This window comes from Mustela nivalis, assembly GCF_964662115.1.
Source record: "Mustela nivalis genome assembly, chromosome: 4".
NCBI classification, from domain to species: domain Eukaryota; kingdom Metazoa; phylum Chordata; class Mammalia; order Carnivora; family Mustelidae; genus Mustela; species Mustela nivalis.
The window spans coordinates 60,774,829-60,802,072 of NC_139023.1; the positions used below are offsets into that span (position 1 = coordinate 60,774,829).

The 27,244-nt window shown below is 44.8% G+C and overlaps 1 protein-coding gene and 1 long non-coding RNA gene across 3 annotated transcripts in view; one reads left to right on the plus strand and one right to left on the minus strand.

The window, feature by feature from the left end:
- Window positions 1–27,244, plus strand: part of CLNK (cytokine dependent hematopoietic cell linker) — a 166,199-nt gene that overhangs the window by 36,480 nt on the left and 102,475 nt on the right. The window lies entirely within an intron of this gene.
- The window catches only part of LOC309863569, a 125,914-nt gene continuing 120,743 nt past the window's right edge, over window positions 22,074–27,244 (minus strand). For both annotated transcript variants that reach the window (XR_014311111.1, XR_014311112.1), the window contains exon 5: window positions 22,074–25,132. This is a non-coding gene — a long non-coding RNA (uncharacterized lncRNA). The remainder of the gene's footprint in view (window positions 25,133–27,244) is intronic.

The window sequence follows — 27,244 nt, forward strand, 5'->3', positions numbered from 1 at the left end:
CACTGTTGCCTCCCTTCCCCTGTCCAGTAGCCTACTCTGCCTGGAATGACCTCCCTCCCCAACAGGTCCACCTCCCAGATGTAAATTGAATGACTCTCCTGTAAAATGTGTCTTTTATTCTCCCAGTCCTCCCCAGACGTCCTCTCTGTACCCACTTATTCTCTCTTTGCTTGCACTCACTTTGCCTCTACATCTCAGTCAGCAGCTCCCTGAAGGCAAGGCAAGGTCTTGGCCAGTTGCATGGAGCAGGTATCTGGCAGGAGGCACTGGGCAAGAAGTCAGAAAACATACAGCAGGGTAAGCTGAAAATAGTAAAGCGCTGTACGTACATCAGATTTGCTTATTTGTTTTTACCCTCTTATCTTCTTTTCCAAAATTGCATTAAAAATATTTATGCCTCACATGTCAGTTAGTTTGTTAGTTAGTTAGTGTAGGGGTGTTCTTGAGAGTACCAAATTCATGGATGATGTATTTGAAGGATGCACTTCCACCATTCATTCGTTCATCCACTCCCTCACTCAGATGAAGATCTCCAACAGCTGCCTAGAAGCAGCATGCTCAGTAGCTGGGACAATACATCCCTCGGGCCCCCAGGAGATGGGGCACATCAGAGTATTCATGACAGAGAGCCTCGGCATGGTATGGACCCTATACCAAGGGCAGTCGGGGATCCACTGAAGTGAGAAGGGTGTCTGCAGTTGACCCTCCACTCCGTGTAAACTCTTGTTTTCTACTGAGGTCATACTGGGCTCTTAGTGCAGACCCAGATTTAAGATTGGGTCTTTTGGAACCACCTGGTTGTCTCTGCCTCCCCTGAGTCTTCTGCTCTAAGCAGCATAACTTTGGCAATGCACTGAAACTGCCCATGCCTCCATGCCAGTCCTCAATTCTGGGGAGCCTGCAGAACCCCATTCAGCACCTGCACACCATCCCCAGCAACATGGCCAGGTTCTTCCCTAGGCTGTCCCTCAAGGGGCCAACTCCTCTCTACATAGGGGTCCACATCAGACTTGAAAGCACAATCTAATTCCCCTACAGCTTTAAAACACCCACAGCAAAACTCATTCTGATTTGATGTTTGATTATCATTTCACATGAAAGATGGCCCTGACGTGCTCAGAGGTTAGCGGGGTGGGCAACCTTCCAGAGGCAGCTGCCATGAGCCCCTCTTAACTGTGGCTTCACCTCCAGCTGGAGCAAACTTCTGCCTCTGCCTCTGAAGTTGGAAGCACAGGCTCTCAGGCCAGCACTTCCCACTGGTTTCAAGCATCTGCTTTTCATCTGCCTGTAGGATGGTTTCACGCTGCTGTTTAAGCTTGTTGTGAGGAGGACAGCTGTTGAGCAGGAGAGCAGAAGCCTGCAGCACTTGGGAGAGGCACAAGGATGGTAACAAAAAGGAGTGAGACCCACAGCAGCAGCTCATGCATGCAGCCTGCATCTCACATGTCCATATGGTCAGTGTAGCCTGGCAATAGGATCCCTATGTTACAAGTGAGCGAGAGTGACAGATTTTTATGTGGTTAGTTTAACGTTGCTCAGTAGTTAACAGTAGAAGAATTATGGTACAGGATGGGTGTGTGTGTGTATGCGTATGACAGAGACAGAGACAAAAATTTTAGTCCAACATCCTGCCCAATAGTCATGCCCCAAATAACCACCCTGGCAGAGATTCCAGAGCCAGAAGCTTCCTCATTCCTCATGGCCTCACAAGTTAGATTCCAGGTCTGTTGATGTTAAGGACTGAAGAAAAAGAGTCCATTCAGCTTTAGGTAGGAGGTCATATGGGGTAATAAAACAGAATCAGACTTTAGAAACTGGACAGTTCTGGAGTTGGATCTCAGCTCTTCCACTTCACATGTGACATGGAAGAAGAACTTAAGAGATAATAATGTCCTTCGGTGGGGAAGATCTGGAAAGTGCCCAGAGTGGCGCAATCCAGCAGGACTTTCTGCAGTGCTGAAAATAACCCAAATCAGGACTAACCAATATGGTGGCCATTTGCCCCACGTGGATGTCGAGAACTTAAATGTGTATAGGGCAACTGAAGAACTGAAATTTTATTTTTTATTTGCAATTAAGTATAAATTAAGTAGCCACAATAACATGTGGTTGCTATATAGGGTAGTACAGAAATAGAAGCTACAAATTCATGAGCTCACGTGTTCTCTGTGACAACTTTGTGAGTTACGTGGTGCAGGAAGTCTGTTCTCATTTTATTGACAAGGAAATTGAGTGTCAAAGAGATCCCACTAGGACCTCATGCGGGCATCTCATGCTGTTAGCTGGCTTCTGAGTTAGGGAGCTATTGGCAGCCCCCTCCCACTCAGTCCAGCAGAGCACAGGCAAGCCCGAAGGCCAGTCAGGCACTGCCTGGGCAGAAAAAGCGCTTTGCACAATAAGCCAAAGCCACTGAAAAAATATTATTCGATGTGTCAGTGTTAAGGCATTCTGTCTAAACCATTTCCCATCACCAACGGGAGAGGGCTGGCTGGGTAGGACGCCCAGACTTGTTCAATCAATCTCACGGAGGCTCTCTCAGCATGGCCAGAACAGGCTTTGCACTGGTCAGAAACATCTCCAGCTCACCATATCAAAAGCAGTTCTGAAATTCCCTCAATACAATGGGTTTGGGCCCTGAAATACACCAGCATTTCTGGGGATGGGGAAGGCATCTATTGTGTGTTGAATTGTGTCTCCCCACCACCCACCACCCCACCAAAATCACATGCTGGAGTCCTAACCCCCAGCACCTTAGAACAGCACTGTGTTTGGAGAAAAAGACTTTGAAAAATTAATGAAGGTAAAGATGAGGCCATTAGAGTGAGCCCTGACCCATGATGACGGATGTCCTTTAAAAAAGGGGAAATAAGGACATAGATGCACAGAGGCACAACCATGTGAAGACACAGGGAGTTGAAGGAGTTGAAGATGGCCATCTGCCAGCCAGGGAGGGAGACCTCAGGGAAAGAATCCTGCCCACACCCTGACCTCAGAAATCCTAGCATCTAAAGCTGTGAGAAAATAAATTTCTGCTGTTTAAGCCACGTGCTCTGCAGGTGTATGTTACAGCAGCCCCAGCAAACTAATACAATTATTTATTTCTATTTGATAAATCTTCCCAGATAATTCTAGCAAGCAGCACAGGTAAAGAATCCCAACTTCAATTCACTAAAGAATGACAGTTGTTAACAACACCAATGTCAACAACAAGGATGACGATAATAAATTAAAATATTATCGCTTTTCACAGAGAATATGCCACATTCACATACATTTTCACCAAGTTATTGTGAGGACTAGTCATTCTTCCCACTCTACAGATAAGTGACTAGAGCCTCGGGAAGGAGAATTTGTTTAAATTCACAGAGTCCCTAATTAATAAAGCCAGGTCACATACCCTAGGTCCTAAACTCCTCAATCAGATTAGCTGTTTTTCACCAAAACCACCTCTGAGCAGAGTGGCTGGTGAATCCCGATTTGCCCAAGACAGTCCAAGTTCACACTGTTTCCCCAGAGCCATTAGGAATGGTGTTCCTCAGGACCCCTGGGTGGCTCAGTTGGTTAAGCTGCTGCCTTTGGCTCAGGTCATGATCCCAAGGTCCTGGGATCGAGTCCCACATCGGGCTCCTTGCTCGGCAGGAAGCCTGCTTCTCTCACTGCCTCTGCCTGCCTCTCTGCCTGCTTGTGTGTACTCTCTCTCTCTATCTCTGGCAAATAATTTTTTTTTTAAATCTATTAAAAAAAAAAAAAAAGGAATGGTGTTCCTCTTTCAAAAGCTTCTGGGTTTTTGCGATTTATAACATGGTCACCTAACAGATAAGCCGTAACCGAGAGGTTACACATCTTCAGGAGAGCACAGCAGATATCTGCATGGAAAGGGAATGCCCTCGTGCAATTGGCAGTCCCATGGGCTCAGCTAGTGGTGTGGACACAGGCTGGACAATAAGTGCAGTGTGAAGAATGAGGTGGGCTTGAGTGCTTAATGAAGGACACTGGTGCTTTTCCGTGACCTGCCGCGGGTTTACAGACAGCCCTGAGCTCCCTCCAGCTTTAATTCTCTGGTTAATTTGATAAGTGCTCTGTATGTTTAAGGGGCTGTGGGCAGGAGTCAGCAGTAAAAGAAGAATGATTCTCATGGTGTGGGGTCTTCTCGAGAGGTGGGACATGCGTGTAATTCTGATATTCTGCCTCCGCACATCTGGACTATGTGTTGCTGGTTTGTCACAGTAACAAGCAAACCCCAGAAAGGTCAGTTTCTTCAGGCAGGAAGGTTTATTGTTTTGTTCACACACAGTTTGCTGTGAGTCAGACAGTTCCCCTGGATGGATCCTTTCATGCAGTGGTGCAGAGATGCAGGCTGGCATCTGAGCTGTGCCACCTGGAGCAGGTGTCCAAGGCCAGGGAAGAGAAAGCTAGGCGGTGATGATTTTGCTCACACCTCGTTGTCCAGAACAGTTGCATCCCCCACACCCTGGCTGCAAGGTTACCCTCAACATGCCTGCCCTTCCAAGGGGCACCTGGGTGGCTCAGGTCGTGATCCTAGGGTTCTGGGATCGAGCCCCCCATCAGGCTCCCTATTTGGTAGTAAGACTGCTCTTCCCACTCCCCCTGTTTGTGTCCCTGCTCGCTCGCTCGCTCGCTCTCTGTGTCAAATAAATAAATAAAATCTTTTAAAAATAAAATAAAATACCATCCCAGTCCAGCACTTCAGCCTCATGGCCAGCAACCCCCTGCCTGCCCTCCCAAGTTCCAGACTCACTCCCAGTACGTGAAAGGGAAGCTGACTCCATGACCTGCCAGAACACTTCCTCCCTCCCCTCTGCCCAGCACCACTTAAGCCCTAAGGTCCGTGCATGTGGTATCCACTTGTATGAGCTTCCTAGGGCTGCTATAACAAATTATCACAAATTCAGATGGTTTCAAGCAAAAGAAATTTATTCTCTTGTGGTTCTAGAGGACAGAAGTCTGAAATCAAGGCACTTGGAAGGACAACGCTCTCTCCTAACTTCTGGTGTTTGCTAGTGGTGCTCGATCTTCCTTGGCTTACCACTCCTTTACTCCCATTTCTGCCCCCATCCTCATGTGGCTTTCTGCCTCTGTGTCTGTGTCTTCACGTGCTATTCTCCTCTGTGTGTGTGTGTCTCTCTCTGTGTCTCTTTTCTGCTTATCAACACACACCACTCCTATTGGATTTAGGACCCAACCTACCCCTGTATGACCTTTTTTTAAAGTTTCATTATAACTGCAAAGACCCTATTTCCAAATAAGGGCATATTCACAGCTACCAGGGCTTAGGACTTCAATGTATGGCGTGGTTTGTTTGTTTGTTTGTTTGTTTGTTTGTTTGTTTTTAAGACTTTATTTATTTATCAGACACAGAGAGAGACAGAGAGAGAGGAAGCAAGCAGGGGGGCAGCAGGTAGAGGGAGAAGCCAGCTCCCTGCTGAGCAAGGAAACCTATGCGGGACTTGATCCCAGGACCCGGGGATCATGACCTGAGCTGAAGGGAGACACTAAACCAACTGAGCCACCCTCAGTGTTCACTTTTGGAGGACACAAGGCAACCCGTTTGGCTGCTGAGAAGTCTCCCCAGGCACCCATGAGCTGAATTGCTGTCCCACCTCTGCGTTCTCATGGATCACATGCCACATACCTGAGTAGGGCATTGGTGCCAGTGTGGAAGGCAGTTGTTTGCACACCTCCCTGTAGGGGGAGGGACAATCCCTTCTGTATCTTGTGCCTTCTGGCGGCAACTTCCAATGCCTGACTCTGTACAGAGCAGCCTGGTCTAGAAAAACACTGACTTTCTAGGGAGGTGTTAATTTTAACTTCAATTCTGCCACCTGCTAGCTCTGTGATTTGGGACAAGGTATTTAACCTATAAGATTTTCAGTTTCTTCATCTTTAAAATGGGAGTAATAACCCAATCAAACCAGCATAAGACACAAAAAGAATTTATTCTCTTGAAGACTACCCAGCCCAGCAGCACATTTTACCAAAATTCCTTCCAGTAGTTATGTTCTCAGATCTTTCCTCGTCTCTAATGACTTTCACTAATCTGAATGAACCTGAAGGGAAAAGTCAAATTGTTCTCCTGAGCTCTGCACCAGAAGGAAGCAAAAAAATCTTCAGAAGGCTGAACAGTGACAGGTGTTTCAAAAAGCCAGAGTTTGATTGGGAAAGCTGGAAACGCAGAGGTGTCTCTGAGAAGCAGTAGGGCAACCAAAGTACTTAAATTAATTAGCGTTAAAAATGCGCAGTCTTTCAGAGAGCAGCGTAAGCCCAGTAGGCACCATCCAGGCTGCAGAGATATATTCTCTCCCGTTAGATCAAACATGGGGAGGTGGAAGGCATGAAGCTTGAGGAAATGACAGGCAAATGCAGTAAATAGAACTAATTAACTTCAGCTTCATTCCCCAGGTTGCAAAGTGTGGAGCACACACCAGCAAGCCGGCCGGGAAGCTGCAGGGTCTCTGGGCCTGCCTGTGACAGGGGATAACTTGTAAGATGCCTCCCAAAGTGACAGCCCAAGTGTTCCCTTTGGTCTGAAACTTCCTGGGGGCTACTTTTTCAGGGAAAATATTCAGGCTTCTTTCCTCTGTCTCTTCTCTTCTCTTTCCTCTGTGTCCCCTCTTGTCTCAGAGACCTTCCCTGTAGACCCCTGCAAACTCTATCCTCCTTCTATGAGCTCTGGCACCTTCAAGAAACAGGTGGTGCCCAGGGTCAGGGAGTACCATGCAAGGATTCAGGACAGGGAATAGGGCCACAATTGTCTGTCTGAACCCAGCTGACCTGTGTGATTTTGTAAGGGTACTTTCTCCCCCACCCCCACCCCATGACTTATTTTCCTTATCTATAAGATGGGAGTCCTAGTTCTAACCTCACGTGGTCCTAAAGACTAATGGGAACATGTAAACACAGAGCTCTCATCTTCATGCGACAGAGCACCCAACATTGTTTTACTCTGTTCCATTACGACCAACCTCGTGGGGCAGACACAGGGAGCAAGTGAAATAGTGTATGTGACATCACACAGCAAGGCCTCACACCTCTCACACTGGGAATGCCCTTCCTATTGGCACCACGTGAGTAGGTTCTGTCTGCTTCTTGCATAGGCATCTTTCAGCCCAGTGACATCCCTGCCATTGGGAAGGGTGTGGAGTGGTTATAAAAGTTCAGCGTAGAAAGGTAGCAGCACTCCTGGTCTTCAGTGAACTTGCAGGCACCCAAGAGGGTATCGTGGTCCAGGGGGAAGAGCTCCAGTTGTAGGGTCAGGTGCTCCCGGCTCGGGCATACCACCCCCACCAAGCTGCTCATCTCATGTTGCTCCCCTGCAAACCTCAGTTACATGGGGAGTAAGAGTCAAACGAGAGAGTGTGGGTGACAGGTCACAGATCACCTGGCCCATAGTACATCCTCAGGAAAGGCTGGATTCTATCAGATCCCAGGAAAGCCCCAACCCCATAGCAAAGACAGTGAAGATGGTAACAATAGTGAACAGCCCAAAGACCCCGCTCTCAACCTGAGGACCTGTGGGCCTCAATAACAAAGCCTCAGTTCTAGAAACAGAGTTCCAGATTTCTGTTGGGAGTTGCCTGGCCGAATTTGTTTCTTTGAGCCTAAGTTTAAGGTATTTAAAAAATACTATTCAGTTTCATGATATGTGATAGTGCAAAAGTGGCAAGAGTATGGAAAGTGGTAGAAATAATGAAGAATTTTTACATGAAAAGTGAATAAAAATCATGTCCCATAGTTCATGTGGCATGACTTTTTTAATACTAGGAACATTCTGGAATATAAGCAGTGAGTATGTTTTGTTTGAGAAGTGTGGCCAACATGCACCAGCAGCAGTTACCAAGACACAAGGAAAGCGATTGTAGGACCCTGGGCTAGTCTCAGAGAGCTGCATGATAACGTGGCGGAGGAAGCAGATATCCCACAAATAGTCACAGGAAGGTCAGACATTCGGGATAGAAGTTGTATGTGTAGTATGTGTGAAGCGCTGTGTAGATTGCCAGCACAAAATCAGAAGTCCCCTACTTCCTCTTTGGCGTTCCTTAATACGCAGACCCCAGGAGAGCTGGGCATGTCGTCCGCAAACCCTTCATGGACCGGGAGACAGGCAAAGGTGAAGCGGGGTGTGGTAGAGGTCTGCTGGAGAGCAGTGAACAGATCCAAGAGGTACTTTAGAGGGAAAGTCTCTAAGATCGGGTAACAGATAGTAGCAGATGACTCCTGGACTCCTCTACTGCACAACTGGGTGAGAAAAGGTGCCATTTACAGAGCCAAAGAAGCCTGCAGAGATGGGCATTTGAAAGATGTGACTTATATATTGGGTATTTTAATTGTTAGATGCCTGTCAAGCATCCAGTAGGAGACATCAGATGACCAACCTCTTCAAGAACTATTCATGCATTCGGCTATATCTAATACTGCAACTCAGGTTGCGAATTAGGTGCCCACACACTGAGTGAGCCCTCGACTCAGTGAAAGAGGCTAAGGGCTCCAACAAAAAGGCCTCAGAAGCAGACACATTTGAATCCCCACTCCATTGTCCATTAGCTGTGCGACATCTGAAGGACAATTGGGAAAATCCTTCGGCTTTTTGAGCTTCACTAAAAAGCAGAAATTATCCCTCTGTTACAGAGTGGCTTCAAGAATGAAAAGAGATCGAAAACTTTCTAATTGCCAGGCGTTGTCATTGAATGCATTCCTCTTTTGCTTCATTTCCCTGTTTCTCCTCTATCGCCCCATTACTTGGTGATGAGGCTGAGGGGAATTAATATTAATGTGTAATTAAAGATCATTGATTTAGTCATCTAATGTTGAAGGGTTTTGGTTTGGGTTTTGGTTTTATTTATTTTTGCTTTACTCCAAGTTCCTGACTATTTCATACAGATAGACCAATCAATAAATTGGTAGATACAGACACAGAGAGGGAGAGAGATGATGGATAGATAGCAATAGATGGGATCTATCCATGTAGATCTATTTAGACACAGATACATAAACAACAGGGACACAAATCAAATGTTCTTATCTTACTGTCAGACAACATGGTGATCTGAAAAGTTTCTACCTCCCTGTAATTGTGATTATTCCTCTCTGGCCATTTCATTTCCTGTTCTTGCATCTGAGCACCTGCCCCAGTGGGGATGTCTGTCTCCCCTCCACTGGCCTCTAGTTTCCAGCCTCTGCTTTACCCTCTGCTGCCTGTCCAACTACAGAACACAATTAAACGACTTCCCATGGAAGGCAGCTAGAGCGCTCGGCCTTTGTGTGAGAGGATGCCTACTTCAGGCAGCTTGAGAATGCGTTTCCATCAATGTGTTCTGGGCAGGGATCCCTCAGACGGTTCTTATGTCCTGCGGGTTTATCAGGAGCTGACCTCATCATGTTGACCCCAAGACAACCAGACACCAGGAGAGAAGGCTTTCATTATGCCATGATGGGAAGTGACAGTGGATCAGCAAATGCTGATTCCCTAAAGTAGCTCTTGCATTTGATGTGATACAGTAGAGGATAGGGATATCTTTTCTTGAGCTTCTCCTCTGTACTTTCTGTAATACCTTTATTACCACGCTTATTCACATGCCCATCCATTCATTCATTCATTCACTCAGCAAATGTGCCTAGAGTTAATTGTACATGGAGATAAACATTACCCTCCATTCCCTTGCCTGTTTAAGGGGCCATCCATGATAGCATACATAGGACAATAGTGCCTGCCTGGCTTGCAGTATGTACCCCATAAACAATACGTTACTGGTGTAATTGCCAAAGAAAAGTGTGAACTTGTGATTGAGTGAAAGGATGGATTAAACAATGAATGAGAAGGAAGGATGTTCAGTCCGGCCTATGAGATTGTGGATCATGTGGGTGGGAAATGGGAATGAGGCATGCTTGTGAAAGGAAGATAAACATCCCCACTGCCACTGTGTTGCTATAATTAGTTTTATTGGCTCCTCCCTTCCTCAAGTTCACAGTCTATTTGGAGAGAGAGTGTCTCCATAATTTCTGAATCTGAAACCCATAGCACAAAGCTCAGCATAGATCTATGCGAGAAAAAAGTCAGGGCAGCACTGAGGTAGGGGCTGGATAGATCCCAGCTCCACCACTACCACCTGCAAGACCTCGAGCCTCCCAGAGCCCTGGGATCTCCACGTGTTCCTCCATAAATGATGGTCATGAAGGCCTCTCCCTGCTTCTCTCTCAGAGGGGTCACAGAGTCCAAAGAGATAAATATGTGTCATACTAAGTTGTCAACCACCAAGCAAACTTGCTCAGAGGAAGTTGTTCCTTATTCTGTCAGCATACAGAAGTAAAATGAATATGAAGCAAACCACATCCAACACAGATGCACAGTGTTGAATCGGCATCTACAAGGCTGAGGAATTTTCACAGAAAATAACCCAACTCCTGGAGTGAGAGGGTAGTGAGACTATTCCAGTGTGTCCCTTAATTATTGTGAGTCTTTCCCACTTGGGAAAGACTCGGAGGTCTTCTGGTCCAGTGCTTCTCAGACACTTTGCATGGACTAGGGATCGCTGGCAGCATCAAAAGCACAGGGAAGGGTTTTTCTATTTTCAAATATTTTATTAAATATTTCTGAGGCATTGAAAAAACTGAATTCCCAGGTCTCCCTTGTGCAGGCTCTAATTCTGAATTCTTGAGATAGACTATGACTATCTGTTTATACAAGACCTTCTCAGTGGGCAACCAGGGTTAGGGACCACTGACCTACTCACCACCATGTTCCTCATCCTTTTCTCCTCTACAGCGTGGAAGATGTTGCCCCAAACCTACTTGGGCTTGCAAGACACTGACTTCAGGTGGGGGCAAGGGGTGTCCTCATAGATAAAGGGGAAAACTCCCTGAGTTGGCTGCAACTCCAAACCTTGATTTGAGGTTTTCTAGACCCAAGCGTCCCCTCTCATGACTTTGAGAGATGGCAGTGCTTCCTCTCTCCTGCTGGGTCTGTGCCTACTTCCTGTTCCTGGTACAGGTGAAACAGCAGGGGACCTCCCAAGTGAACACTCTGTTGCTCTGTGCCTTGGATCTCAGATTGCCAGTATGTCCTGAGAAGGTGAGCCCAGTATGTCTCAGGACATATTGGCAATCTGAAATCCAAGGCACAGAGTTGTCTCCGCTGAAAAATGAGGAGACAGGGGTCAAGAACACACAGTTTGTCCAAAAGAGCTGGGAGCTGGATTCATCTTCACCTACCTCCAAAACCCCTCTGCCCCTCAGAGGTTCACCCACTGCTCTATTCTGCAATGTCTTAGGCATCTTTCTGTAAGTTGTCCTATCCTATGAGCAACTGAGAAACAGACCCTGCCTTTTCAGAAACTTAACATGAAATCAGAGAGAAGGGAAAATAGTAAATCATCTCACAAATGAATATTTGGACATGAGAAGTCCAAGGGTAACTTATAAGTAGAGGAGAAATGAGAAATTGTGAGAGACAGCTCTCGGGAAGAACAATGGCACAAAGCTCTCCCTATGATGCAGGTAAAGAAACTGAGGCACAGGGGTCAAGCAGACTGCTCAAGAAATACATAATCAGTGAGTAACAGAACTAAGATTCAAGCCCAGACATGTCATTAAGGTATAAATCTGTAACTATGAAGTCAGGAAATTGCTGAAATACAGTTATAAGAGCCATATTATGAAATGTTATGCAGCCATTAAATATGATTTCACGGAGGTATATTATGCACATATTTTCTACCAAAGAAAAAAAATTTACTTGTGTGTGTGCTATAAGTCAGAATATGTCAAGATCTGTATTGTATGATTTTTATTTTCTTATCTTTCCTTATTTATTTTTCAATTTTCTACAATGTCCATGCATTATTTTTTTTAAGATTTTATTTATTTATTTGCAAGCATGGGGAGGGGGAGCAGCAGAGAGAGAGGGAGAAGCAGACTACTGAGCAGGGGGCCCAATGCAGGACTCAATCCTAGGACCCCAGGATTATGACCTGAGCCTAAGGCAGACGCTTAATCAACTGAGCCAACAAGGCATCCCCATGCATTATTTTTGTAATTAAAATGTTATATAAATAAAAACCTAAGAACCAAATTTTTTAAAAAGGAAAGGAAAGAGGGAAGAATGAGGGGCTGATGCTCCAGTTTTTGAAGAAAAAAAAAAAAAAAAGAATAAACTCAAGGCCACTCAAGAGAATCAGTGGAACTAAAGACAGGCTGATGCTGGTCAGTGAAGCAGAAACAAGAGCAAAAAGGAGAATGAGAAACAGAAGGGTAGAAGCACAAGCAGGAGCTTGCTATTCAAATTCTGTTCTTCTTAGAGATAAAAATCATCACCATCACTGTCAGACCATTGCCCTCAAAGAAATTTTCACTCCATGGATGTAGAATTTGAGGTCTGGGGCTCTAAGGCAACTTCCCCCAGACTTAGAAGGGATCAGAGCTGGCCCCAAAGACCACAGCGGAAAAGACATGCCCTCTGGGAAAAAAACCCTGTCTGTGAGGCTGGTGCCACCACCTTCTAGCTGGACCAGACAGACAAATCAAGGATAAGAATAACCAATCCAGTGCCCAAAGATCTCCACAAAGCATCAAATAAATGAGCAGCTGAAATTGTGTGCCTAGTATAGAGCAGGTCGCAAGTGTAGCTTCTTTTCCTAGTCTAGATGACCCCTTCCCCCTTCCAGACAGGAAACCTCCCCCAAACCATGTTAGTCCTCAGCTGTGTCAGTGGAAGTCTGACCAGTCATACAATGAAAGAAGGCTTGGTTTGGGTGCCTCTCTGACTCTGTCTATCTCTTGTCTGTCCCCCCAGCCTGGCTGTCTCTCTCATCTCTGCCTCTCTCTCTGCCTCCATCTCTCTCTCTGTCACAGAAGCACAGGCCTCCACACATGCATTTTTAGTCCAATAAATGCCTGGCATTCTTCATTTCCAAAGTTCATAAAGGATTTCGCTGGATCTAAAAAAAATGATGAACTGGGAAGAGGGAATAAGCCCAGAAGAGCCAAGCTAAGTGTAGAAGCAGTGAGAAAAGCAAACACAAATTGTTCAAATTAACTTGCGGCTGTGTCAGCCTGTCATGTTTGCCTCCAGGCTCCCCCTTTAAACACAGAACACCTCCCCTCCAGGGCCGGGCACCGCCATGCTTTTTAACTACATCAGCTAATGTTTCCCTGTAACAGCAAGTCTCAAATCCTGTCAGACATCCCCAGGGCTGGGTTGACTGGTTTGTCCAAAGCCTTGCGTGGCTTTACGACTCTATATGCAGGAGATCTTCATGTCAAAGGCATCTTGGAGCCACGTTCTTGGTGTGTCTGGGATTTGGGAGCTGGAAGCTCATTCACATTCACAATATTACGGTGGGTATTATTCTCCTGCCCAGGAAAACTACTGCAATTCATTCTACTTGGAAACCACCAAGAAAGACATTGCACTCTTTGTTCTATAATCAGTGGAGTTGAACAAAGGAATATTTGAGACCTGACTGGATTCACCACCAGCTGGGTTGGACATATGGGGCTGGTCACTCTCCCTCCATAGGGTAGTTCTCTCAGCTCACACAAGGAGTTTGGATGGAGTCACCATTTCCCAAAGTGTGTTCCTCCAAGCACCAATCACCAAGATTCTTCAGACAAATAAAATGGGTTGTTTCTTAACCGAGTAATATGGGAAGGAGGAGAAGCCCTCTCTCTTGCTTATTAGCATGTAAAAGTTACTAAGAAGTCCTGCTGGAATGATGCTATGCTTACTATCCAATGGGCTAAACCAAACAACTGGACATTAGGTTCCTTCTCCTTGTGCAAAATCTATTATTTAACATGTCTTGATATTAGGGTCCAGCATTACACATTAGTGCATCCCTGTCCCCGCATTGACTGATGTCCCTCCAACTCTAATATCCTAAACTGTTTGAATGATATAAATCTAAATTATGCAAGCTAATTACTTCTCTACCTGTGGGTGAGGAATAAAGAAAGAAACCCAAAATGTTGGGCTGCTCCATTCGCTGGGACATGCACATCTCCACATTTTAACTTAAACACATCTTGCTTAGTATGACATCTAACCTGTTTCTTCCCCTCTTCTGGTATACCTTGTTACACTGTAAGTCTGGACATCAGCATCTTGACTGAGGATCCCACGTGGGCTTGCGGTCCCCTCTGGTGACAGCTTCAGCTCCATGTCACAGCATTCTGTCTGAGTTGGAACTGCTTGTTCTCTTGGCCATTTCCAATGCTAAACTCAGAGTCTCTAGAAGTCACAGCACCAAGTTTGTAAATATTGTATCACTATGTGCCTATGTGCCTGACACTTAGAAATAATGTCCAAAATCAGTTGAGTGTTTAGAATATGTGAGGCGCCATCTTATTTAGTCCTTTCAAGTATCCAGTGAAGTAGATACTGGTACCACCTTTGATGTACAGACGAGCAACCCAGGGCTCAGAAATGTGTAGTGACCTTTCCTAAGTCCACACAGCTACAAGGTTTGAGGCTAGAATTTAAACCCAGGCTATCAGACCCTGAAACTCGTGCTCTTGCCACCATATTCTGCTGCCCAGAGGCACTGATGAGATGTTCAACAAATATGTATTGAAAGGAGAAAAGCACAAAACTTTATTCAAGGAACTTTCTATAAGGGGGTACTTTTCAGATTCTGCTACCTCTGTATCTTGGGGTTAATAATATGTTAACCCTCTCCAACCCAAAAATTAATCCCTAAAACCCATAGAGGGACTTGTTAAGTCAGGGGCTCATTAAACCAACGAATGTGTTGAGTTTAGGAGGATCCATTCTGGATTCTCTGAAATGAGAATTGTATATAGTATATATCTTTTAAATAACCCATTATATTTGTTTACTACGTATCTTTTAAATATTTTAACAACTCTGTTAAGGTATAAGATACATAATAAAAATCATTGAATTGTACCTTGAAAATAGATGAATGTCATAGAAGAGATTTGCTATGTATTTGTACTGAGGTTCCCTCCATCAAACCATGACAAGGGTTTTGGGATTCTTTGGGGAGGGGGTTGTTTGTTTGATTATGTTGTGTTAGTCACCATACAGTACATCATTAGTTTCTGATGCAGTGTTCCAAGATTCATTGTTTGCATAAAACACCCAGAGATCCATATAATATATGCCCTCATTAATACCCATCACCAGGTCACCCCATCCACCCATCTCTTCCCCCCGAAACTCTGCTTGTTTTCCTTAGTCCATAGTCTCTCGTGGTTTGACTCCCCCTCTGATTTCCCCCCTTCATTTTTCCCTTCTTTCTCCTAATGTCCTCCATGCTATTCCTTATGCTCCACAAGTAACTGAAACCATATGATGGATGACTTTCTCTGCTTGACTTATTTCACTCTGCATGTTCTCCTCAGATCCCCTCCATGTTGATGTAAAAGTTGGGTATCCTTTCTGATGGAGGCATAATACTCCATCGTATATATGGACCATATCTTCTTTATCCATTTGTCTGCTGAAGGGCATCTCAGCTCTTTCTCCAGTTTGGCAACTGTGGCCATTGCTGCTATGAACATTGAGGTACATATGGCCCTTCATTTCACTACATCTGTGTCTTTGGGGTAAATACCCAATAGTGAAATCACTGGGTCATAGGGAAGCTCTATTTTTAACTTTTTGAGGAACCACCACACTGTTTTCCAAAGTGGCTGCACCAACTTGCATTCCCACCAACAGTGTAAGAGCGTTCCCCTTTTTCCACATCCTCTCCAACACTTGTTGTTCCTCACCTTGCATAACGAGGGTTTTGATACCAAAATCATGTTCTTTCTCAATAAAGAACCAGCAGTGTGGTGGAGACATCTTTGCTGTGGTGTGAAGGCCCATTTCTGCCCCACACTTTTTTGACGTTGGATTATAAGAAGACCCTCTTCATGGAGTCATGGCCCTCACACCTGTTACAGCTATTTCTGAGCTGTAATAGCCAGTGGCATCTAGTGAATTGTGAGCTCTCAGAGGAGGACAAGAGGAAGCCAAGAATGAACAAAATAACATAAATGTCTAGAGAAGGGGCTTAAAATCTGGTGACCCAAGTTTGCTTTCCAACATTATCCCTTTTGCACTGGGTGACTATGAACATCAACTTTCTGGGTTGAGCTGGATTCCAGGCTAGCTCTGTGCCTAACATTCTATATGGCCTTTTCCAAATAAAGGGGTAGCATTCACAGACATTTAAGTATTTTCTACTGCTGGAAATCTTTTCAGTGCCTAAAATGTCAGGACTCAAATTTCCAAGTAAAACCTTTTCTCTTCTTTCTTTTTTTTTTTTTTTTGTCTTGCCTCTAAGCAACTATTGTTCCCAAACCACTTGCTTTTATGATCTAGACTGCAAATACCAAGTCCTGTTTTGCCAAGATGAAAGAGTGATTGGAGAACCATTTAACAGTGTACATTTTCTCAGCATCTCAATCACAGAAATACCTGGGATAAACGGCTCAGTGCTGATCCGCTGTGAAAATTTGTGCAGTGTTCAATTACCCTTACAATTGTTCATCTCTTACCTGTGGAGCCCCAATGTTAACTTATGGGACAATGGGCTGCCATTGGGAATTTTTTTTTTTCCTGCACACAAAAGAAGTTCACAGAGAAGTCAGGGACCCCAGGCCCCACCTCGAAAATGAGCCGTCCTTTGCTTTTCAAAATGTGCATCATCCTTTCCTTGACATTTTGTTTTTAATATCTTCCTGGAGAGGACAGAATAACAGTGAATCTGACATTGGCTTATGGCATCTGAGGATAGAATTAATTCAAGGGCTAGATATGCCAGTGGCTAACATTTGTGGGTCTTCAGACTTGTGGCGCACTTCTGGCAGCAGCTCGCCCTGGCAAAGATTATGCCTTTGACTCAATAGACCCTAAAATGGAAAGGCCCAGTGACACTTAGCTTTCTCATGTTTGGTTATAGACTTATTCATCCAGTCCTTATTCCACAAATGCTTCATAAATATCAATTATCTGTCAGTAACACTGTTTGAGGCTAGGAATTCAAAGCCATACAAAATAGGTCCCCGCCCTCAAAATCTCCCTGCCTGGAGATGTGTTGCTATTATTCTGACCACTCCAGGATGTTTCTATCCTGTCTCAAGGGACAGACAGGCAAGCAAGCCGATAGTTCCAGCACACTATGGTCAGCATGATGAGAGCTCTAGGTGCCGAGCACCATGAGAGCCTGGCGATGGGCCATCTAACAGGTGGGGTGGGCAGGACATGTTCAAGAAGGCTGAAGGGGATCTTGGTTTTCAAAGATGAGTAAGAGTGCAGGCTGATGAAGTGTGGGGGAGCAAGAGAAACTCCATGGTTATACCTACTCCACACAGGGGCTAGTGACTTTATGGGAAAATGCAAGGGGGCAAACATGAAGGATGGAGAAAGTCCAGCCGAGGAGCTCCAGATATAATCAATGACAGTTCTTTGACAGTTAAGTCAGCGCCTGAGGGAGGAGACTTTATGAGAGGTGTTAATCTAAACAATCCAGGTATCAAAAACTCACTGAAAAGGATAAAGCAATTGGTCCCCCCAAAGAGGCACAGATTCCTAGTAAAACAGTGCATCTCAGAAACAGAGGTATCTCTGGCTATTGCCTGGCTGTAGGGCTTGGTACGTGGCCCTCTGTTTCTGGACTTCAAGTCTCTTCTTTGCATGAGGAGCTGTGAGCTCTAAGGTTCTGAGACGAGGGGGGTGGTGTAAGAAAAGGGGGGTGCTTGCTCAGTGCTCGTTCTGTATCCCGACACACAGCATCTCCCACTCACATGTGACGACCAAGGGGTAGGGAGTGTCCAGGCCACAGATTTCTCACATTCTCGTGTAAGAAGAAAACCAAGGATTGTTGTTTAGGCACCAACCCGCCCCCCCCAACTTCTTGTACCATTTAGTATCCATGAGTGACTATTAGGACAGGGTCTTCTGGAAAGAATTCTGGGCTTTAGCCCAAATAGTAAGTTAGGCTGGCAGCTCCCACTTACGGGGCTCAACCTCCTTGGGGTCCCCAGGTATGGTATTCAACCCCTTAGCCTCCGTTTCATTATCTCCAAAATGGGGGAAAGAACCCCAGTAGTCTGAGATTTCCTGAGACCCTACATGTGAAGCACACAGCACACTGCTGCGTTTAAACACCTTTCTATTTGTTTGTGTTTTGATGTTCGTTTTTTGAGGGTCATGGAAATCTATTCCAACCCATTTATAATGCTGAATATCCTCTGTCCTTTTTCTATTTCTTTTTCTTTTCTTTTTTTTTTTTTTAATCCCGGTCACAGTCTACTCCCAAACCACCCCCTTCTCTCTCTCTCTCTCTCTCTCTCTCTCTCTCTCTCTCTCTCTCTCTCTCACACACACACACACACACACCTGTGTTTCCTACAGAAATAAAGCTAATTCTAACAACGAATTACTGAGGTCATTTTCACACAGAGAGCGGCCGAGGTGCTCTGAGAAGGTGCTCTCTTTCCTCATAACGTTTAATTTTATTTCCGACAAGGTATTGACCACACTGTTTTTACCCAAACACAGTCTCAGAGACTCCATCTGTCTGTACTGATGTCTCTTCCCAGTCTGCTAGGAACAGCTCAGGAGTCTGGCCAGTTTAAAAACACAAAGTTTCGGGGTGCCTGGGTGGCTCAGTGGGTTAAAGCCTCTGCCTTTGGCTCGGGTCATGATCCCAGCCAGGGTCCTGGGATCGAGCCCCGCATCGGGGTCTCTGCTCATCAGGGAGCCTGCTTCCTCCTCTCTCTGACTGCCTCTCTGCCTACTTGTAATCTCTGTCTGTCAAATAAATAAATAAAATTTAAAAAATAAAATAAAATAAAATAAAAACACAAAGTTTCTAAAACCAGAGCCAGTTTATTTTCCTTAACACGTGATTAGTGTGTTTGGTTCTAATTTAGCGTGAAAAGCCTCCAGCAATCACTCCAGGGAGAGCTGGGTGGTGGTTAAGTGAATGGTGGCCTTTGGTCCACAGGTATGGGCCCACCTGCAGGCACCATTCAGGGGAAGGACAAATCCCTTCTGGAAGCTCAGCCCAGCTGAGTTCAGGGAACCTAGAACATAGATAGAGCTCCTCGTGGCTGTTCTATGGACAAGGACATCACAGCCTAGGGCATTCACTGATGAGGGATCAAAGCTGAAGGATACTGCCAATATGCGATTTTCTCCTGGAACTTCTTCTAAGTAAACTTATTTAGTCATACGTTACATGTCATCCATTTCAAGCATATGATTCAATTTTCTTTAGGAAGTTTAGCAGCTTGTGTAACTATCACCATACATCAGCTTTAGAACATTTAGAACATCTCAATTAGATGTCTCACCCCCTTTCACTGTGAATCCCAGTCCCCAGCTCCCACCCTTTGCTCCAGGAAACCACTAATCTACTCTCTTTGGGGCTAGGTCTTTTCTGGGTTTGTCCACGGTATACTAGGTGGACTCCTGTGCCCAGCTTCTTCTACTTCACATATTTTTGAAGTTTGTCCAAGTTGTGGCGTTTGTAATGGTTCACTCCTTTTTATTGCTAAATAATATCCCATTGCATGAATGATGCCACATGCCATCTGTCCACTGACCCAGCAGTGGGCTTCATTCTGGATGCTAAGGAAGAATGCTGCTAAAATCATCCCCGGGCAAGTCTTTGTGTGGTTCTATATTGTCACTTCTCCTGGGTAGACATTCAAATGTAGACGCGCGGGTCATAGGGTACACTGGTGTTTACATTTCTAAGAAAATGCCTCCGGAATCTTGATTCTTATAAGCTCATTTGCTCTCCCCTTCCTAACTAAAAGGCCAATGATTCTAGCACAAGGACAGTACCCTGCTCACCCCTTCTCTCTACCTCCTTACAGCCCAGGATGAAAAACATAAAACAAAAACCAAAGCTGTTCTTTCTCTCCTGGTGATACACATAGTGGAAGAGATGCAAAGGGTTGAAACCCAAAGGAAGCCTATCAGGGGAGGAAGAAAGTTGTTCTGCTCTCTCCCATTCTCTTTTCCGTATGGTACCGGGCAGACAGAGGTTACAGGGAAATCAAGCTTCAGATGGTAGTCTTGGCTCATAAATCACTAAAGTCTTTATCTTTAATGCTCTGGGCCAACGCAACACTAACTATTACCTAATTGGAATTTAATTTACTGAAGAGTTTGGGTACCTACTAAGTGCCTAGCTCAGAAAAAGAAGCGAGTAGGGAAGTAATTTCTATTGAAGAGTACCCTCTGTCCTTCATCAGCTTGCATCACCAGTGATGAGAATCCTATCATTATAATCACTCATCGCGGTGTAGTTCAGGAGGGGGTTGTGGATCGGCTCTCCTCCTCGGCTCACATCAACCCTGTTGACAAAGAATTCCTTCCCAGGGGATAAAAGAGAAGGGGATATTTGAACTTGGACGTGCCCCGGCCTTAGATCTCCTCCAGCTACAAAGGAGAGATGCTGGGATTGATCCTGAGTACAGGGAGACAAGTAGTGAAGTCATCCGCATATTTTTGAGGGGATAAAGGAGGCACACTGATTTATGAACACTTCAGGACTTGGGACAGGGAGGGGAGGAAGGAAGCCCAGTTCTGTGGGACTTTTATTCCTTCTATGTTCCTATACTTGAAAGGAGACGAGAATCAACTTTTACTGGGCACCCAGCCTCACAACACACCTACTAAGACATCACTATTGTTGCCACTTTTGAGATAAGAAACTGTGGCTCCGAGCAGTCTAATCGTCGCCCCAGGCCAGAAACCCGGAGTCTAATCACAGCTGCGCTCCGTACCAGCCATTGACGACACCAAAGCTGAGCTCATTCTGTCCTAGGACACTGTAAGTGGTTATCCTTCTGGTAAACTTTAGTAAACATTTAACCAACAGCTCCTGAGCTAGGAATGCATATAAATGCACACAATTTGCTATAAATGTTACAGATAACGTGGGATGTACAGTATGCAATTTACAGATAATAGTGAAATACACAGTACTCTTTAAATTTCCGCGGTGCCAATTGGTTCTCACAAATGATTTCACTGATTTGTGTTGTACTCTTATATCCCTAACCAACCCATGGTTGCAACTGACAAATGAGTACCATTCTCACATCAATATTGACTGAAATTTTCCTTTGCATGAATGAGTAAAACAGAAAGAAAACAACAAAGAAATCTTCCAGAACTTCACTTGTCAGTAATGTGAGTAACTTCTCTGCTGTATCCAGTTTTGAATACCGGAAAAATATCTCCTCAATTTCAGTGTATTCATGATATTACAACTATAGACATGACACACTTTTTTTTTTTAAGATTTTATTTCTTTGAGAAAGCGAGACAGCATGAGTAGGGGGAGGGGCAGAGGAGGAAGGACTCTGTAGGGCTCCAAGCCAGGACCCTGAGATCATGACCTGAGCGGAAGTCAGATGCTCAATCAACCAAGCCACCCAGGTGCCCCTGACATGACATACTTTTTTTTTTTTTTTTTAACTGTCAGGGACAGTATTTTTTTTTTTTTAGATTTTATTTTAAGATTTTATTTATTTCTTTGACAGAGATCAGAAGTAGGCAGAGAGGCAGGCAGAGAGAGAGGGGGAAGCAGGCTCCCCGCCAAGCAGAGAGCCCAATGTGGGGCTCTATTCCAGGACCCTGGGATCATGACCTAAGCTGAAGGCAGAGGCTTAACCCACTGAGCCACCGAGGCGCCCCATGACACACTTTTAAATTAAAGCTGCTTTATTAACATTTTTCCTTCATTTTCTTGAGTTAATCTAGCAACAAAGCAGTAAGCAAACACTGACTTACAGCATGTGCCAAGTTCTGTGGTATAAATGCTCCCACAGTGGCCAAAGTCAAAACCAGCTTGAGGTCACTAAATGCAGAATTGGGAAAAAGGCACATGTTTCCACCACATGGATACAATAGACGTGAAGAGCATCAAACCACAGGTGATAGAAAATGCAGGAAAATAATTAGGAAAGGATGTGTTTTGAGTATTTATTACCTTTGATTGTACTACAATTTATTCAATTATAATTGTATATAATTTAATTTTTAACAAGTCATTTACCAACTGGCTCTCAAATTCCTACCATGGTTAACAATAAGCCCCACTGTGTAGTGTAAATGCACTCCAGCACATCATCAATAGCCCCTGGTGACCCCCCTCACCGTCTCCCACCCCATGCAGGTCTGATGTGGAAGGTCTCCTCAATTCCTAACATTTTACAGCTGGAGAAATAAGGTCTGGAAATAGCAAGCATGCCATGAGGCAGAGGCTGAGTGAGAAAAACTAACATTTTCTCTCTTCTCCAGCCAGTGTGGTGGTTACCACTGAGAGTTCCCCAGGCCCCCACCAGCTCTCTGCTTCCTCTGGAATCCTAAGCACAACTAGCTCAGTGCTCCAGTGGGACAAAACATCTCCAGGAGGCCATCAAAGGCAAAGCCAAAGGGTTATAACAATAATGCAAAATGGAATAGGGAAAAACATGAAATGCTGGGATGCTTGCTTTTTGAATGGTTTCCAGGGGAACCAGCATTAAGGAGAAATTAACTCTGTGGATGAGGTTGGGAGAGGAGATGGGGAAGAATACCATAGAGTCTCAGCCACCCGCTACAAGGGTGATGAAACCTCCCTGGTCCCTCACCAGCTTGTTGTCCTCATGGTCCCGGGTCTCAGCTAGCATCAGTTCCCATCTGGGTTACTTCAATCACTTCCCCAAAGATCTCCCCACTTTCACCAAATCTGTCAGAAGTCCAGCTATTCTTCACACATCAGTCAGTAGATCCTACAGAAACATACTTGACATCACTGTGTTCTTCTGTCCAAGACCCCGCCTTGACTTCAGTTTTCTTGGAGCTTAAGCCTGAGATCTCTCAATGACTAGGACCTTACCCCATCTGCCTTCACTCCCCCAAGGATGGAAACTCTTAGATGGTCTTCCCAATCCACCTTCTCCCCCGCCGTGCTCACTCCTGTTCAGACATGCTGGCCTCCTCACCTTGACCCAACTGCTTAGCCATGTACCTGCTGTCACCTTCAGGCTGTTCCTTCAGGCTGTCACCCCCACTGTCCCCTCCGGACCCAGATGCTCTTCCCAAAGATACCCCACAACTGACTCCCCACAGTGCCTTCTCTTGGTTCTCACCTTCTCAGCAAGTCCAACCCTGGCCACTGTGGGACCTGCCCACTCATCTTTCTCCCTCTTGTGATTGCTTACCTTCTCTTTCCCCAGGACAGAGAACCTTTTGTGCCTTGTTCTATGGAAGGTAGGAATCCTAGCTTTGTTCACTTACATATATCCCAAGCATAAGAGCAATTCTTGGCCCATAATGTGCACTAAAAAATATTGTTGTATTAATTCTGATAGAGATTTCCAACTCAAATATTTGTTGAGAATGTATTGTATTCCAAGCTCTGTTTTGTATACATTATCTCATTTAAATTCTCATAGCCTACCCCAACCAGCCTCATACAGGGTCAGGCCAGTGGCTCATGATGGCTACTATTAGGATGCAAAGCAGAAGCCACAGAAAGCTAGCTGTGGAAAGTGTCAGGAAGACCATGGAAGGCCTATGTTCCACATTTGGGACATGAACCATAAACGCAGTGAGAAGCCCATCCGCAACAGAGCAAATGGATGGGGGGAAGTGAAATAGGGTGGGACTGGAGGGGAAACATTGCTGCCAACACTGCTGCAAATTCCCACAGTGGGGAGGCTAGAGCCCAGCCCGGGACCTGGCATCTTCCCCTTTCCCTCTTATTTCCCTTTTCCATCTTGATTTCCCTTTCTTTCTTTGGGCCTTCTGAAGTCAGAATGTGTTGGGCCAGGAAATGGAGGAAAGCATATTATCTTGAGGGAACATACACTCTAGAAGCCCCTCCCGCCATGCAAGCAGGAGGTCCCTCCCTGGCATCCCTGCAGGTACAGGTCAGTTATGTCCCCTTTTACTCTTGAGTTTCCAATGGGTGTATATTAACCAGGCACAAATCAAGCATTTGTTTTGAGGAATTTTTTTTTAAATACACATTTTTTTTTAAAGTCCTCTTCTATCCACAGCCAGTAACTTTCAGGCATGCCCATCTATAAATTAAATTCCACTATGAATACCTCTTTGAATGTATAAAAAGGGCAATTCACTGTTGTTATTGTATTTGCTCATTACATACCCTGATGGCCTATTAGAAGCTACATCCCCTGACAGTCAAGACTGAAGAAAAAAGAGAGAGAGAAAGAGAGAAATCATTTGAAAAGCTGATCTGTAAGACTTCTATTTTTCTTGGTTCATTTGTTTCCTTTTGCTGAATCAAAATTTAAACAAAAAAGCAAGTGGGAATAATGTTTTGTGGGTTTTCTTGAAACTGGACATAAAGGATTCAGGATTATTTTCTTATGGTCTAAATTAAATTATCTTTCTTTTGTCTTTATTTCCTCAAGAAGATTAAAAAGAAAATGAGGAGAAATTATTTACAAGATACACAAAGAGGTTTAATTAAAAGGACAAGCCCTGGGGATGCAAAGGCCAAATGAAATGGACCTTGAGCACCACTGGTGGAGCTAGGAGCTGAGCCAGAACTTTCTCAGTCAGCATCGGTCTAACTCAGGCAGGTCATTCCACTTCTCTGGGTCCAACTTTTCCATTTGTAAGATTAACAGGTTCAAGGTGATGATGTCTGTCCTTATACTCAGGTTCATGCTCTGTAAACCTTTGAGGCTAAAACTGGAAAAAGAAGGAGATAAATTCATACCCCACCCTCCACTCTGTATCTGCAACCTATAGACAGAGATAATCTCTTCGGGAATATTCTGAATCCATTTTCTGCCTTAATAAACAAGAATGAGTAATTCCTTAAGAGAGTCCTGTCTCTATCTAGAGAGCTTCTCATGCACAAATATTTCCTCTGCTGCTATTCTTGGGGGGTAGGCGGCAGTGAAAAGAACAGAGTTTTTGTGGTAGATGTGCACACCAGTGGAGACCATGCAGGTAGTAATCTCTGAAAATCCAAGCCTGGTCCATTTCAACAGGGAACCCAGAGCCTTTCTCTGAGTCAGAGGAAGCTAGAGGACAGAGTACAGCCCAAGTGGATCCCCGGAGCCTGAAGAAGGTTCAGAAAGGGGCTACCTCCCAGCCTGGTATAAATCCAGCAGTTAGTCAAAGCTGTGAACAAAAGAAAAATCAGGTTAGAACCAAGTGGACTGTCCTATAATTGTGTAACCATTCAAATCAGGAATAAACAAAAATAGGAAGCCATAGATTAAAAAAAAAAAAAAAAAAAAAGGCAGAGGGATGGGCTCTTGGCTCATCAGCTTGGTTCCCATGCATATGGTTGCCAGCTTCATGAAGGTAGGACCTTCTGTGTCTTGTTCACCTGTGTCCCCAGGCCTAATACAATGTCCAGCACACAACAGCATTGTGGAATACACAAGGGTCTCCTTCCCAATTTCAATTCAGTTCAGTAAAGGACTTGAGTCTAAAAGGACTTTTTTTCCCATGACCATGAGACAGAGCTTCTCAGGAGTTCTCAGTGAGGATGCAGGAGAGGCTTTAAGTCCAGGACAGGTGTGAGGGCTTAGGAAACTTGGCTATCATACACTCAGGTAGAGACAAGCACCATTCTAACTCACAGAGGGACATGGGACTTCTTCCTAGACACGTTTTGTTTTTTTGTTGTTGTTTTGTTTTGTTTTTTATTTTATTTTTTTATTTTTTTTTTATTTTTTATTTTTTATAAACATATATTTTTATCCCCAGGGGTACAGGTCTGTGAATCACCAGGTTTACACACTTCACAACATCCACCAAAGCACATACCCTCCCCAATGTCCATAATCCCACCCCCTTCTCCCAAACCCCCTCCCCCCAGCAACCCTCAGTTTGTTTTGTGAGATTAAGACAAAAGAAATGAAATCTTGCCATTTGCGACAACATGGATGGAACTAGAGTGTATCATGCTTAGTGAAATAAGTCAAGCAGAGAAAGACAACTATCATATGATCTCCCTGATATGAGGAAGTGGTGATGCAACATAGACACGTTTTTTTTAAAGATGTATTTATTTATTTGAGAGAGAGTGAAAGTGCATGTGTGCAAGAGTTGGGGGAAGGGGCAGAAGAAGAGACTCTTCAAGCAGGCTCCCCACTGAGTGTGGAGCCCTACACAGGGCCTAACCTCACCACCCAGGAGATCATGATCTGAGCTGAAACCAAGAGCCAGACACTTAACTGACTGAGCCACCCAGTCATCCCTTCCTAGATACATTTTCAAAAGATGATTGGAAACGATGGCATCTGTGCTGGGCCCAGAAGAACTGAGAGGCTGATAGTTGTGCAGGTGCAGAAGGAAAAGAGGAAGAGAGGGAAGTGAATCACAGGCGGAGGCGGCAACATGAACAAAGAGTATCTCAAAGAGCTCTATTTTTGACCAGCAGGAGGTTCAGTTTGCCTGAAATGTAGGTTTGTAAAACAAAGCTGTAGAGTTAGAATAATAGCCAAGACAAAAATTGTAGGGACTCCTTGTAGAGAAAGGACTTGATGTTGAGGAGATCAATTAAGGAGCTCTTGTAACGGGGGATTCAGTGAGCACAGGATGCATAAGCTAAGTCATCCTTTTGCCAAGCCATGTAAAGTATGGTGCATATGCACACTCCACTTGTGACATGTTTTTTAAGACTCTGCTGCTAGACTTCCAGCTGCTCTGATTCACCACTATTTAACACAGGGACAAGAAAATGCTCAGGATGCATTTAGTGACGGAGTGCATCATGGACACACCAATCAGTCCTACCCTGACTTTACGCCTATGCCGTGTAACCATCATGGTCCCAGGGTGACTGAGTGGTGTAGGTGAGATAATACAAGGAGGAAGTAAAGGAGTTGGGGCTCAAACCCTAACTCTAACCCTGAAGTTATGTACCCAAGCTACCCTTCCCCTCCAGCTGGCTGTCCAGCAGAGACACTGTCCAGGATTGTAACTAAAAACACAACAGATCGGAGACATTGGACAAGACAGAAAGAACCCTCTGAGCAAAGAACCCTCTGGGCAATTCCCTTATAGCTGCTTCAGAATGTAAGTCTGTTCTTTATCTGGGCCATATCCCTCACTTTCTGCTTTGGATGTAGTGTCAGAAAAGGAAGGAACAGCCTCCAGAGTCCTTGGATTGTGATCTCCTGGGGTGCAGAGACTCAGGGAGTACCTTGTTGTGTTCTTGTCTCTGAACAGGGACTGAAACCATGCCTCATCAGCAGTGCTGGCCTCCCAACAAATGTAGCT